Genomic DNA, 5,143 nt, shown 5'->3' on the forward strand with positions numbered 1-5,143 from the left:
AGAAAAAGCAGATTAGGGATTTCTGAAGTTCCCAGTTGTGTCTGAGCATCTTTGCCCTCACGGCTGTCATTTCAAATCTAGCCCTTAAGCTTTCCGAGCGTTCTTATTTTTATCCCAGAAATAAGAGAAAAAGGGAGAATTACTGGGTTAAACCTTTAATACCAAGATAAAGGACCCATTTCCCTCTTTCTTTCTTAACCCTTAATACTTCCTCCCCATTATTCCACTCTCTCTGCTCATCTCTCCAAGCAGCACGCATTTAATCCTGCCTCTTTGCTTTGCAACATGAGCTGTTTTCTCCCTTTTACCTCTGTGAGCATCTTTGTTTTCCAGGTGTTGCAATATTTGTTTGAACAGTCTTCTGCAAACATCCCAAACACAGTGACTCCCAGCTCATCCCATTATCTGTGTTCATGGCAGGAGGTCCATGCCATCAGCCCACCCAGCACTGCTCAACACCCCATGGCTTCAGCAGGGTGTCTGGGACAGCCAGCAGCTCTGCCCACTGCATGGACACAACAGCACAGCCATCATTTACCCTGATGTCACAGAAGACAGGAGAAAGTACAGGATAAATTGCAAGCATTTAAGTGAAAAATGTTTTTGAGGCAGTTAATAGGTCAAAGTCTACACTCACACATTTGCTACCTTGGTGATGTGCATTTATTTGCACTCTGCCAGTTATTCATAGCAACGCTTTACCCACTACTTATTGAAGGCAATCTTAACCAAACCAGCCTCAAGACAATATGTTTCATGTGTCTGTGTTGTAGGGCACTGCTGCAGAATGACCACAGGACAAACAGAACATGAACACTTTGTGGATCTCTGGAGATTTAGGCCAAGCAAGGCTTTTTGAAACAAAAAAGCAGAGTGTATATACATATATATATATTTTTTACTACATCTCAGTTCCATAGTTACACAAGCATGCCTGTGTAGCAGCCAGGCCCTTATGATAGAAATAGAAAGAAATGACTTGTTCAGCTTTTGACCAGGTGCCCAAGGCCAGGTTGGATGGGGTGCTGGGCAGTGGGATCCGATGGGGGGGGGGAAGACAGCCCACAGGAGAGGCCAGAACTGGATGGGCTTTAAGGTCCTATCCAATCTAAATCATTCTACAATTCTATAATTCTATTACTGAGAGCATGAAACAAATGAAAGGGAAATTAGCTGAAGATGCGACTGGCTGTGCTAAGTGCAAGGCACTTAATGAGGCCATGACATAGGGTGGTAGCTACACCTGATCCATCAAAACCACAGGTCCACATGTACGGTGGGTGCTGCAGAAGCAGCCACAGCCAGAAACATCCCTCAGCAAGCACCAGTGTTCAGACCAAATGCAGCCCAACTGCATGAGAAAGCTGGGGGAAGAAAATAAATTTGAGTGGGTTTAGACTTTTCCTTAACTCACCCCTTCAGGGCTGGACCTGTGACCATGCATTTGTACAGAAGGGAGAACAGCAATATCACCAGGGCAGATAAATGCCTCTGAAGTAAAAAATAAATCTGCTATAGCTCTTTAGTAGCAAAGCACTGGTTTCTTAAAAAGCAGCCTGGTCACAAGGGAGGGGTGTGCTGTCCAGGGCCCTGCTGCTTAGTTTTACAATCAAGCTGCTTTTTTTCCTCTCTCCTCATTTTATTTTTAAATACCTGCCGTCTCTGCTTGGTGTTGTCAAAGTTTAATGGTTATTTAAAGAGCTCCCTGAAAATAATCACTAAAAAAAGTGTGCTAAATGTGCTAAACTATTCCTCCAAACACCTGCAAGCTGTTATATTTTGCAGGGCTAACAAGTCAGACCCAAAATAGGATTAGGCCCTAATATACTTTGAATTAGCATCTGCAGTAAGCTACTGACAAGGAGAAAAAGCAGCAACTCTTGACCATGCTTTGGGCCAGAGAGAGGTGGGCTTAAGATAACCTGGCTTAACTACCCCCACCCTTACTAGAATAGATGGGATGGATTTCCCTCTGTGGGAGCACTTTTCTCTCCATTGGACAAAGTAGGAGCTGGAGGCTCCAGCACCCAGCCCCAGTGGCTGCACTGCATGAGCTGAACCCTCCTCTCGTCCTGCAGCAGCACACACTCATGGGGATGACTTTAATTGCATCCTGCTGGATCTGCATCACAGAACTCAGCTAATCAGAGAAGGCCTGTTTCTAAGACTCCAGTTTAGTACTTCTTGCAGGAGTTATTTAAATTAGCCACTAGAGATATTAGGGGTGATACTGTAAATGTCTGAGGGAAAGGGACTGACAACAGTAATTGCACACTAATAGTTAGCACTGTTACTAGCACAAGAGGATGCTCTGTTCCCCAGATACCATTATCAATATACCGAAGACTCAAATGTACAAGGTCAGACACCCTGGCATAGTCCTGCTGCTCTAAACAAAATATTGTGACAATCAAGCTGACTTTGTAAAGGCAGAATGACTTTTGTCCCTAAGGGCTGATTGATTTTTTCAGCTGCATTTTACCCAGCTCAAGGTGCAGCTGTTTTGGGACATCAACAGCACAGAGAGGGACTGGACAGCAGGGGAGAACAGGGAGAGGTCTGCCTTATCCTAGAGGTGATTGTGGCTGAGGAAAGGCTGCCTAGGCGTTTGGCATAAGAGGGGCTTTATATGATGGGACCCCTACCCACCTTCCCTGCACACAGACTGGAAAAGCAACAGCTTGCAGGAGAACAGATTCTCCATCTGCCACAGGCAAAGTATCCAAAGTTTGCCACTCGATCACAGGCAGCCTGTGCTGCTTTGTGTCACTCTATACAGGATATTCCCTAGGAAGGCTGAGGTGCTTTTTCTAATCACCTCTATGGCACTGCATATTATATATTACATGTTATATTAACCATGGTAGAAAGGCCAGCCTCAAGGAGGAATACACAAGGCTAAAGAGTGACAGAACCTTGAACTACTGTTTGTTTGGGTTAGAAAGGTTGTGGCTGGAGTCACCCGCACTCTGTGTGCTGCACAAAGGAAACAGAGGCAAACAAGTGCAAACAAGTGCCGTCTGCAGTCTAGAAAATCTGATCCCTAACAAAAGACTAACATGTATGAAAAAACTGAGAATGTTACTGTATGGTAACTGTTGAGTCATGGCCTGAACCGCTGACTGAGCACCTGAGAAAAGGACCTGGTCAGCCCTGGGAGCACAGGTGAAGGCAATTCAGCTGCGTGACCGGAAGGGCTGCAGCTTGGCTGCACCTCTCTTACACCTCATTTAAGGCTGACTGCCACTAGGGAAGGATTTCTGGTTGGAGATCCCTCTCTTGTGGTGCTTTTCCTGTAAGCCTGGATCTTCAGAGGTGGGTGAGCCATTTTGCCTTGTAATACCTTTTTATTGCTCTGGTTGCCTTGTCATTACATCTCCTGTAACACTACTCCATTGTGTTGATCTTTCTGATTGTTACAGTTGCACGCTGGAAATTCAGGAGAGCTGTAATGTCAAAGAAAGAGTGTATCTGCATTTGTGCTAGCTCCCATAGGAACTGGCTGTAGTGACTTTAGGGTGTTGTAGGTGAAACATGAGGCATTGGGAAATGCTTTCCATAGACAGTAGAGCTATAGAGAAGGCTTTCTGCAGTCTGGAGGATGCACTGCTAAGTGGCCTCCAGCAACAGGTTACCAGGTATCTGCTAGGGGCAGCAGAGGCATAAGAGATCCTGCCTTGAAGCAAGGGAATGGATTGTGTAATTGCTTCAGACCTTAAATCCTAACTCAGTGAGTAATAGATTAAACAATGCAAATTTTAGGTAAATACATATATCTAATATGTCAATTTCTTTTCACTACTGAGGCCTTTGTAGCCTTACAGAACTCTTCATCCAGCAACAGTCTCCTTTTTTCTCCCTCTCAAAAAAAGTAAATTTGACCTTTCTTCTTCCTTCTTAAAATTCTCCAGCTGCACACTGTCCTCCTCCTAAGGGAATTTGGCTTTTTTTTTTTTTATTACAGTTCACATCTAAATTGCAGTCCGGAGCCCTGCAATTAGTTGCAGCAATTCTTCTTCCACTCCCTACAAGCACAGCAAACCCTTCTTCAGCCTCGTGACGGCCCTCTGCATGGCAGCCCAGCTAAGTAAAGACTCCATCTCTTTGTGTTTGCCTCCCACACCACGACACCCACACAGCTGCCTTCAACACCGAGATAGGAGAAGCAATGATCAGCTGAATCCCTGGCAAACATGCTCTTGTTTCTGAACTGTGTGTATCAGAGTAACCCTGCCCTCCCTCCTCTGCTCTGCTGTGATTAACTGACCTTGTCCTGCTACCTGTCAATTGCAAGATAGGATTTAGATAATTTTATGTATCTGAATAGCAGAAATTGAGCTTGAAACCCAGACAGAATTGCTTTTGCTCATGTGGCTGTGCAAATCCCTCTGCTGTACCCAGCAAGCAATCTCAGCTTGTTTCATAGTGAGAAGATACACATTTAATCTTTCAGTTTATTACATCTTTCACTAGAAATAGTGCTTATACTATCAGATGGTGTTCAAGTATTTATGTTTTTCGCCCTCAAGAAACATTTATTTTCCCTTACTATGTATCCCAGGTCGGATTTGTTTTGTTCAGCAATTCCAGAGCCCAAGTGGGTACTCATCTTACCCCTGCCCTTCTACCCATCTGCTCCTGGTGGAGCAGATTTTTACCTGCTTGCTTGTGGCAGTGAGGCTGCTCGAGCTGGGCAGAGCACCTCATACCCAGCCCTAAATTGCTCCTACTTTCAATCTCCTTTCCACTCTGAGTGCAATTCTTCACCATTCTCCTTTCTAAAAGGCTGCCCAGGGAGGTGGTTGAGTCATCACCTCTGGAGGCGTTTCACAAAACATTCAGTTGCTGTACTAAGGGACGTGGTTCAGTGGGCAATATTGGTAGTAGGTGGATGGCTGGGCTAGATGATCTTGGAGGTCTTTTCCAACCTTGGTGACCCTATGATAGCGTTTGCTATGTGGTTTGTTAACTGGTTTGCCCTCATTTCATTCTGCATCTGTGATCGGTCAACATCAGAGTCCTTGTGTTTGTTGTCTTTGCTAACTGATGTTTAGCAGCACGTAGAAGTTCCTTTTCTGAGTTATCTGCAGCTAAAAATTGAAAGGATGAGTAAACAGCCTCCCAAATAACATGAGACCTTTTG

The 5,143-nt window shown here is 44.8% G+C and overlaps 1 long non-coding RNA gene across 1 annotated transcript; it reads left to right on the plus strand.

Moving 5' to 3' along the window:
• Window positions 1-3,253: 3,253 nt before the first annotated feature.
• LOC125700285 (uncharacterized) lies at window positions 3,254-4,555 on the plus strand. The gene is made up of 2 exons (XR_007379843.1): window positions 3,254-3,315; window positions 3,965-4,555. It is a non-coding gene; the product is annotated as an uncharacterized LOC125700285 (long non-coding RNA).
• Window positions 4,556-5,143: the final 588 nt, after the last annotated feature.

The sequence above is a fragment of the Lagopus muta genome, chromosome 14 (assembly GCF_023343835.1).
Source record: "Lagopus muta isolate bLagMut1 chromosome 14, bLagMut1 primary, whole genome shotgun sequence".
Classification (NCBI taxonomy): domain Eukaryota; kingdom Metazoa; phylum Chordata; class Aves; order Galliformes; family Phasianidae; genus Lagopus; species Lagopus muta.